Below are 11,173 nucleotides of genomic sequence, written 5' to 3' on the forward strand. Positions count from 1 at the left end.
GGTCATCCCGCCTCAGCAGAGATGTGTCTGCTGCAAGCACTGCCAATTATTGTGATTGTTGTTTCATTTGTATTTATTTACATTCTGCAAACTTGCTTGCTACTGCAATTAATAGGGGCACAGAGAAGTAGAAATGTACTGTATTTTTGTGTGACATGATCAGTCAAGTTTTGTTTGTCTACATGCCTTCCAAAGGCAAACCCATGATTAAAGTGTCAGAGGAGGATGATGGGATCCTATTTTCTGAGTCTGATTAGCGTTTAGCACACAAACACCGGAGCGATGAGGCAGTAACCTGTTATTTCAGCAGTGTGTCTTTGTCATTATTCATATGATGTCAAGGATCTTGGGTGCATTTATAAAGAACATATTTTTTTAAAATATTGACACATTTGATTGCCATAAAGCAGAAATAATTCATTTTGTGGTTACTTTTATTTTCGAACAAGATTGCAGTATGTTGATAACGTTTATTTATTAACATACAGCAGAATTTGTTGTATTGTATCTGAAGATGAATATAATTGTATGCATTTAGTTTTTATAGATTTTTACGTTTTACTGTTTCAAAGGTGCTGGATGGGGTTGAGGACTGTCAAGTTCTTTCACACCAAACTCACGTCTAAATGAAGCTTTGTGCATAGGGCACTGTCATGTTGAAATAGGAAAGGCCATTCCCCAGACTGTTTCCTCAAAGGTTAAAATGCTCAATTCCCCAGTACAGAATTGTATACCCTTATAGTGTTAAATTCCAGTGCCTTTGGGATAAACTGGGACTCCAAAATTTGTAAAACCTATTCAGAGTGGTACTACTATAACTGCAAAGTGGGGATGCCCATGGTTTTGGAATTGAATGCCCAACAATCTCATGACCAGGACAGAATTTGGCCAATAATTTAGGAAACACAATAACCTAAAATGTTAATTAATTAATCTCACCAACGTGCTGTTGCCCTACCTGTCATGACTTGTTCAGTCCACATCTATAATCACAGAGCAAATTCCTCCTGCTCGTGTCAATCACAAGCGTGGGCCACGTTGAATGACTTGTGTAATGTTGCATCATAACACACAGACACATAGATGCAAGCACACTGTCACTCATCCTCTACAAGTTCACACAACAGCACAAACGTTCAAGCCAAATTATCCATAAAGACGTTCTTCCCTGACAGGTCTGATCATTGCATAATGTTACTCTTTACTTTTCCAAATGCATGAGTACCTGACATGACAGACTTTGCTGCTTTCTATACTTTCACTTCACCAGATTTCACCCATCAGCTATTTAACAAGACCATCATCAGTATCATCATCATCTCATTTCTAAAACAGAACACTTTTGTTTAATTCAAAGCTTTTCTGACCCCTGCTCTCTGATCCACTGCACCCAAATTACAAATTCAGCTTCACTCACCTCTGAACCTCTGCTCATATTCTGGTAGAGATTATACACCCAGACAAACAGTTCGGTCCCGCCAAACTGCTTCATGGAACTGATAAAACCACGATAACGACCGTTTAATTATAACCCTACTTCTTGTCCTATCTACAGTAAATAAAAGGTCACAATGGTTGTCGCCAGCGTGTGTGGATATTAACAATGTTTACTTCCTGCAACAAATGACATATATCTAAGGTGACTTTCAGTCGTGTTACAAACACACATGTATATTGTTTATATGGGTCAAAGCTGAATCATAATACTGCAGAAGCATAATCATTTCTCACCAGAGAATAAAGGTTACAAATTTGTGGTTTAAAAAAATCGTCCAACCTTCATTCATTTTTCTGTTTGTATTTATAGATACAAAATCAAACAACATGTAACATGTGGACATTTTAACTAAATACATGCATTGCAGTATATTTAAAAACAAAAACAATTAAATACTTCTTTCACTTACATGTTTCTAACTGTACAGACGAACACAGTGCATCTACTGTAGATTTTTGCCTTCACTCAGTATTTTTTACGTTTTTAACTTGCCTGTACATTTAAGTATATGAAGTACACCAATCAGCCATAACATTAAAACCACCTCCTCATTTCTACACTCACTGTCCATTTTATCAGCTCCACTTACCATATACTGTAGAAGCACTTTGTAGTTCTACAATTACTGACTGTAGTCCATCTGTTTCTCTGCATGCTTTTTTAACCTGCTTTCACCCTTTTCTTCAATGGTCAGGACCCCCACAGGACCACCACAGAGCAGGTATTATTTAGGTGGTGGATCATTCTCAGCACTGCAGTGACACTGACAGGGGGGTGGTGTGTTAGTGTGTGTTGTGCTGGTATGAGTGGATCAGACACAGCAGCGCTGCTGGAGTTTTTAAATACCATGTCCACTCACTGTCCACTCTATTAGACACTCCTACCTAGTTGGTCCAGATTGTAGCGGTAAAGTCAGAGACGATCACTCATCTATTGCTGCTGTTTGAGTCGGTCATCTTCTAGACCTTTATCAGTGGTCACAGGACGCTGCCTACGGGGCGCTGTTGGCTGGATATTTTTGGTTGGTGGACTATTCTCAGTCCAGCAGTGACAGTGAGGAGTTTAAAACTCCATCAGCATTGCTGTGTCTGATCCACTCATACCAGCACAACACACACTAACACACCACCACCATGTCAGTGTCACTGCAGTGCTGAGAATGATCCACCACCCAAATAATACCTGCTCTGTAGTGATCATGTGGGGGTCCTGACCATTAAAGAACAGGGTGAAAGCAGGCTTAAAAAGTATGTAGACAAACAGATGGACTACAGTCCATAATTGTAGAACTACAAAGTGCTTCTATATGGTAAGTGGAGCTGATAAACTGGACAGTGAGTGTAGAAACAAGGAGGTGGTCATATCCACATGTTAATTATCTAATGGTAATGATGTATTTCAAGGCAAAAAAACTGTGCTATTCCAACTGCACACATTAAAAATAAAACTGTGCAGTGAGCATGAAGATCAGTTAACACAAGCTTAGGTCTTATTGTCCGCCTTGAAGATTAATGAGATATCAGGATTATTATATAAAGGATCAGACTTACTACACAACCTCCAGCCAAATCACTCATTCATTATTAATGGAGGATTCTACGTGTATTCATTTGTATATTGTTTCCTCAGGGGTCATAAGCAGTCATGCTGATTTCTCATTATAATCGAAATTCAGCTGAACTGGAAGTAAATGTGAGTTTAATTGAACTGGCGTGATGTGTTTTATGTGGTTTAATAGGAAAGGTATTACACACCTGAGGCCAGAAGGGATCTGATCTGATCTGATAGAAAAGCATTGTACACTTCAATGCACCTACTGAATTCAGCTTTGAGTAAACATGAAACACTCACACAAGCAGTTTTATTTTTAGACAACCCGTCTGCCTCTGTTTTTCTGTTTTCACACATGCATGATCTCCACTTCTGCTTACACAATCATTATACGTACAACCACCAAAGCAGAAAGCCCTCAAAAACCATCAAGAAAGGTTTACACAGAGAATGTAATAAATGTACATTTATGAGACGCTTTTACTCAAAGCAACTTATAGTAGTGACCAATACAATGCAAGCAATTGAGGGTTAAGGGTCTTACTCAGGGGTCCAACAGTGGAAACTTGGCAGAAACATGACTTGATCAAGCAGACTTCCAATCAATAATCCAGTAGATTAACCACTGCTCAACCACTGTCCTAATGCTATCTCAGTTTTTTAGATTAGCCTATTTTGTTATACAAAAAATGTATCATGCAATCATTCATAATAATTCAATCCTTTTTATAACAACAGATTTTTATGTTTAAATAAACTTCAAACATAATTTGTATCAGTATGAATTCACTGTTAATTAATTGGTTTAATTTTTGATAGCTTGTTTGTTTGTTTATTAGGATTTTAGCGTCATGTTTTACACTTTGGTTACATTCATGACAGGAATGGTAGTTACTCATTACACAAGATTCATCAGTTCACAAGGTTATATCAAACACAGTCCTGGACAAATTTTTCCAATTCACCTCACTTGCACGTCTTTGGACTGTGGGAGGAAACCGGAGCACCCGGAGTAAACCCACACAGATACGGGGAGAACATGCAAACTCCTCACAGAAAGGACCGCCCAACCTGGGGATCGAACCCAGGACCTTCTTGCTGTGAGGCGATAGTGCTTCCCACTTAGCCACCGTGCCGCTCAATTTTTGATAGCAATAAATATAAATAAAAACAAATATATAAGTTAAAGCAGTTAACCACAAAGAATAATTTTTCTCCATGAGTAGTGGCTTGCTTCTGATACATTGATAATACTTTGACTATACTGCATGGAAAGATGGAATCTGCATCTCTTTCAGGAGGTCTTTGCTTTTTTAGGAGCAATAAATGTTTATTTACTTTATTGATTGTTTTGATAAAAGATACAATTTCTTAAAGATATAAAAATTTATGACAATTACAGGTTTTATTTTAAGCTGATTTTTGTCTGTAGTGTGAATGTGACACCAAGGTCTGTTTGCCACACAGTATAGAAGCAGTATGTTTGCATTTTAGCAAGAGAATCAGATGTAGAATCAAAATATTTATAATTACTATTTTACTTAACAGCCCAGATCGCAATAAAGTGTAATGAGTCACATTCTTTTGTGTTTGATTTAACTGGAACATACTAGCATTCAAATGTCAAAAATGGTGGGACTGTATGTTTATATTAATATTTTAAAGTAACGCTGCAGAAATTAAATCTTAGGACACATTAGGACACACAAAAACATTTTTCTAATCTTATGAGAGTAAACAGTAAAATAATTTTTTTCTATTACTAACAAAATGTAATTCATTATCTAACATTTCTGTAAATAATGACAAACTTTTGAATACAGATGTACAATACTTCAATGTCTAAGAACAATATACATATATTGGTCTATAAAATTTATTTCAGTTAAAACATTAGAGACAACATTTTATAAATTCTGATTGTTTGTCCCACTGAATTTTAGGGAAAGTAATTTTTTAAAAGAAAATCTTACATTTTCCTACCTTATTATAAAAACTGTATTATCTCAGTGGTAGACAGTCCTCTTCATGAGATGCACTTCCTCAATCTAATCACAAAATGCACTAGGTGCTGTCATGGACAGAGGACCACCCCTTCAATCAGCCAAATCAGTGTGTACACACGTGTGTGTGTGTGTGTGTGTGTGTGTGTGTGTGTGTGTGTGCGTGTGTGTGTGTGTGCGTGTGTGTGTGTGTGCTGGGGAGATTGTGGTGAATAGGCAGACGGTTAAGGCAGAGGAGAACCCAGGGGAACACGGTCACAGTGAAAGAGAGGATAGGGATTAAGCTCATTAAATCATGGCTCTGAGGAGACTGAATACAAATGATGCTCTTACAAATAATATTCCGAGATAATAATCATACACAGATTAATCTTTCACTGACCTGAATGATGTACAGAAAAGAAACCAATCTTGTTAGTTTGCACTCATTCTGTAAGTGTCAGCAAAGCAAACAATACATAAACATGTATGACACAATATTTTATATTTGAGTTCTTGAGTATTAACTGATCCCTGATACTGATTCAATACTGACGTCTTTTCAGTAAGGTCTAGGTTCTACATCACCAGACAGAAGAGCCTCAGAAAACCGCCTGCAATAAACCTCTGACATTTATGGCTTGGGGCGTCTTACTTGTCTTTCTAACAACAAAAGAGAAGCAAACAGGGTAAAAGAGCACATTGTCTTGTTGTCTGTTAAAGTAAAATGCAAATACGCTTTGACAAAGACAAGAAGTTTGCAATTTCAGTGTTGTCAGACAATTTAATTAAATGTTGACTAAACTGACTCTACTGTGACAATATCTGATTGCTGACTCCACTAGAAACAGTATAGTTGTTATTATTGGTATCATGTTAATAGTGTTAGCATAAACATGTTTTTCAAGAATTGTATTTAATATATATCCAGCTTCAAAGATCACATTCATAGTAGCCAATCCATCAGTTAACTCCTTACTGTCAGTAATCATTAGAGATGAGGTTCAAAACAAAGACAGGCTGCAGGACCTGAGCAGGATTCACACTAAAGCTGTACCACCACACTGACAATATTAAAATAAAATAAACATACAAAAAATAGAAGCTAACCAAGAAATTAATTAAAATAAACTGAATCTGAACAGAAAAAATAGAAGTAGCTAAAATAATTTAAAAAGTAATGATATTGGCAGGAGCCTGCAGTGACCGTGCATTAGCATGACAGTAATCTTGTTAGAGTGCACTTACTCCGTCAGTGTCAGCACAACAAACCCAATATGTGAAGGTTAAACAGACTAATCTCCATCAGACTCTAATGACTACATTAGATTGGAAAGCTCTGTGAGATAATTAATTACCACCACTGCAAAAGCTTTAATAATGATATTATAGCACAGAATGTGCATTATCATAAACCATTGCATACATTATTCTTAATAACTAGCATGAAATAACACAAAGCAGAGTCAAGAGCAAAGTGGTAAAAACATAATATACACTTATACTTATTTTTACAGTAACATTTTTCACTATAGTGTCAAATAATTTTTGTTCCTTTCTGATTTATTCCATGTTTCCATATGCAAACAATAATTGTTTAAAATTCTTAAACAGTAAACAGATAATACAGAATATAAAATATCATTACATTTATTGAAGGGGAAAAAATAATCCAAAACTTACTGACCCTGAGTTAGAGCTACAGTCTCCTTCATAATTACTGGCACCCCTGGTAAAGATAAGTATTATAAAGTATTAAGGAAAATTCTCCTTTTGGTGAATTAGCTTTAAAAAGGAAAACCAACCTTTTATTGAAGTAAATTTATTTAGTTCTGGATTCTAGATTATTTTACATTTTCATCTCTCCATCTGTTCATTTCCAATTCCCACTTGCACAATCCCTAATGTTATCAAAGAGAGCTGGATCACCACACACCCCCTTTGACACGTGTCCAATTTGCGGCCACTTCATATCACCTGCTAGTGCTGGGTTCCCACACAGAGCCACATTCAATATGGAAAGCTACACTGTCCTCCATGTGACTCCAACAATCCAAAGCAACTTTCACCCTAACTTGCGTAGACACCTGGACCAGTCACTGGGAGCACATGTTGGAGAGGTTGTGGATAGACTTTTTCTGACTTTTCCTTCCTAACACATGGCGTCTGTGTAGATGCCCAGCAAGGTCGTTGGCTCTGCTGAGGTTCAAAGACTAAACCTTTGGTGGACCCTTTCTACCCAAAGATAGACCAGAGCTCACCACTTTATGCCAAACATCATGACAGAATTGTAAATCATTTTAAAAAGAACATTTCTCAATGCAAAACTGCAAATAATTTTAGTCCTCCGTACATAATAATTTTAATAACTCAGGTAATCTGGTGAAATCTCAATCCGTCTAGGACAAGGACAAAAAATCACTGCTAAATGCTAGATACACATGACTATAGCTACACGGGATTGGTTGTACTTTTGTACTTTAAACAACTGTTGTTACTTAACACAGTACGAATCAAGAGATGCAACCTAAAACTTTATTACGCAAAGACAAAGCCATACATTAATTTCATGCAAAAATGCTGCTGAGTTTTCTGGGCCTAGATTCATCTCAGATGGACTGCAAGATGAGAAAATGTGAGCTGTGGTCAGATGAGTCCACAACTGTTGGACTTAACTTGATATAAAAAAAAAGGACATTAGATTCCAAATGTTTAAATGTACAAAATGCATTTAAATTTGATTTGTATTTTTTTCTTCATTTGTTCTTATAAATACACACTGTATGTTTATTTATGTTATTCCTAAAAAAAACATTGTGAATCAACGGCATAAATAAACGAGGTTAGAATAACAGACTTGATTCGGTAAATAGCCACTGTAACATAAATTAGCACTTGAATGTCAGGCTGAAAGTGAAATCCCAGCTAATCTCCTTTTAAATTTGCTGATATTTACCTTTCACTCAGTGAATCGGTGTCAGTTGTACATTTTAAGTAGGCTCGGTATAAAAGGAGTTCACAGGATCCCACCAGCCTGCTTAAACAGATGCACAGCACGAGCTGGTGCAATGATACAATGCCAGAGGTATCTGAAGAATGGGATGTGAATCTAAACCAGCAGCCTTGGGCAAAGCATAGGAACAGTGAGCGCCTCCTCTGTAAACAAGAGGCCCCCGCGCCACAGGAACGCCGAGATAAAAACGGTGAGAAAACAAGATGCATTCTCACCATGTGATGGAGAAGACATTTATTCTAAGAGACTGCCATTAAGCTTTAAGTGTGTATACAAACAATCATTTATATTAATAATGATTACTGTCTTTATTATAAATAATATTATAATAGCCCAAAATCTCAATACTAAAACAAATATTAATTTAAGAAACAACTACATCAGCAAATGGAAATAAATACTGATTTTTCAGTGGAACAACCATTTACTCTAACAGTGGAGGTCTTACAATAATAAATAATAAAAAATAAAACATTATTTTAATAAAGGTTGCAGTGGGACTGAAGCTTATTCAGTAAGGTACAAGCTAATCTTACACCACCACACACTTACTTACACTCACACCTAGGGGCAATTTGGAGTAGACAATGCAGGCATGTTGTCAGGGTGTAAAAAAAAGACTGAAATACGTGCCCACCCCACTCACCACACATTCTGAGAGTAAGGGAGTGTGATGCCCTGCAATAGATTAAGCATCTGAAACCTGGTGACCTGGGCTTGATCCTTGGTTAGTGTCTGTTTAAGGTTTGGCATGGTCTCCTTGTGTTCCTTTGTGTTACTGTATACCCAAACTGTAGGTCAGAACATGAGTGCATGATGCCCTGCAAACGTTCACTGGCATAAAATATAGAATATAAAACCTAGGGGTGGTACAGTAGCTCGGTGAGTAGCACTGTCGCCTCACAGCAATAAGGTCCTGGGTTCGATTCCCTGCTGAAGCGATCTGGGTCCTTTCTGTGTGGAGTTTGCATGTTCTCCCCGTGTCTGCATGGGTTTCCTCCAGGAGCTCCGGTTTCCTTCCACAGTCCAAAGACGTGCAAGTGAGGTGAATTAAAGACACTAAATTGTCACTGACGGTGTTCGACACTGAAGTTGAACCTGTAGCTACCTGTCCTGTCATGAATGGAACCAAAGAGTAAAACATGACCTTAAAATCCTAACAAACAAACAACATTAAACCTAGTGTTTGGTGTACAGGCACCCCCACCCACACCGACCAGGATGGGCATGGACAGGAGGAACATGCTAAACTGAAGCACTTTCACTACCTGCAGAGCTAGACAGCTATTATAATTATTATCAAATTGCAGTCCAGTAATTTAGCAATACAGAGTACAATGTATTCCGGGTCTTTGTTCTTTCCTAGGGTGGCACGGTGGCGCAGCTGGTACAGTGGGTGTCTTCCAAAAACATGGGTTCTGGAGACCTGGATTTTATTTAAGCTTTTTACCAGAGGGTGGCAGCACCATCCAATCTAATAAACCTGCTGGGTTTCTAAACACGCATTATTACTGTGACATAACAAAGACAATAAAACCACAACAGCGCATGCGCAGCATTTCATTCATTCGTCCATGCATTTATTTTGTACTGATTTAGCTTGGTCATGGTCGCTGTGGTTTGGCAATTTATTACAAGGCACCACACACTAACCCACACACACACGGGCCATTTATAAAACCCAATAAAGTACCCAAATTCTGCATGATTTTGCAGTGGATGTAAATTGGAACACAGAGGAAACCCAAATGCTCACAGAAACACATGAAAAATTCACAGACAGCTACCACAGTCACGTTCCCAGGACCTGAGGCGAGGATTAAGCCTAGATTTCCTGGACCCTGGTGCTGAGCAGCTCTCACATTACCCGCTCACTCCTCCAGCTATTGTTTTATTTTGCAACCATGAACCTAATCTCACCTGATCACCCCAAAAACTGCTGTTGTTGTGATGTTTATATCAATCGTCTTTAGATTGTGTTTATCATTTCTGTATTTATATGTAGTCAACACAGTTACCATTATATACACCATATGGCCAATAGTATGTGGAAGCCTGACCATGAATGAACTTGAACATTCCTTTCCAAACCATGGGCATTACCCCACCCACCCATGAAAAGTAAAGCTATAAAGCCACAAATGTTTATAACAGATTTACAGATTTACTTTAACAGTCCAGACACATCCACACTGGAAACAAGATACAGTCAGACCAGTTTCACCATGTCTGACCCAAGCACTGGCTCAGTGAAATCTCACAATGAAAAGCCATTAATCCTGTTCTGCATTATATGGCCAAAAGCATGTGCACACCCCTTCTATTTTTTAGTACAGGTGTTTCCTTAGTACTATTTGCTATCAGGTCCTGATCACCACTGAACATCTTTGGGATACACTGAAACGTCTATTGTGAGACAAGTTCTCAACAGTGCCTGACCTCACAAACAGTGTTTTGACTGAATGAGCATACATTTCCACAAATACAGTCCAGAATCTTGTGGAATGCCTTACAAGAACAGTGGAGGGGCTGTTATATCTGCAAATGAATGGGCCAAATCCATATTGAATGTCTAGGACTTTAAAAAAGACAACCAAGCTCAAGCTCAGACATCATAATATTGGCCAAATGGCATACAAGGAGCACTGGTGCAATGTTCAGCACATATAAATAACAGAGAAGTGGAATAATTACAACACAAACTGTAAGTTCATGAGGAGAAAATATAGACTTTATTCAGTTCTACATAGTCGGAACACAATAGTTATTACAGTATTATAAATAAAAACACAGTTTAAGTTTAAAAAGGAAACATTAAGAGACCCGTGGCACAACACAGTAAATCAACACTCAGTACATCAGCATTAATATATGCAAAACTTATTAACAGCAGCAGCCGATGTAAAGGCAACGTAATTATTAAAACGTTTGGAGGAAGAGAATTCATGTGCAAACTACTGAGATCCCACAAGCTAAATCATAATGGCTTGTCTTAGGTAAACAGCTCAACCACATGTGAGACACCACAGCAGTTTCTAGTTTCAACATAAAGCACAAAAAACCACAAGCACAATAACAAGAAAAGAACTCCTGAGAGGAAAGCATTCACTGTATAAATGCTAGTTATGT

Source organism: Trichomycterus rosablanca, chromosome 20 (assembly GCF_030014385.1).
Source record: "Trichomycterus rosablanca isolate fTriRos1 chromosome 20, fTriRos1.hap1, whole genome shotgun sequence".
NCBI lineage: Eukaryota > Metazoa > Chordata > Actinopteri > Siluriformes > Trichomycteridae > Trichomycterus > Trichomycterus rosablanca.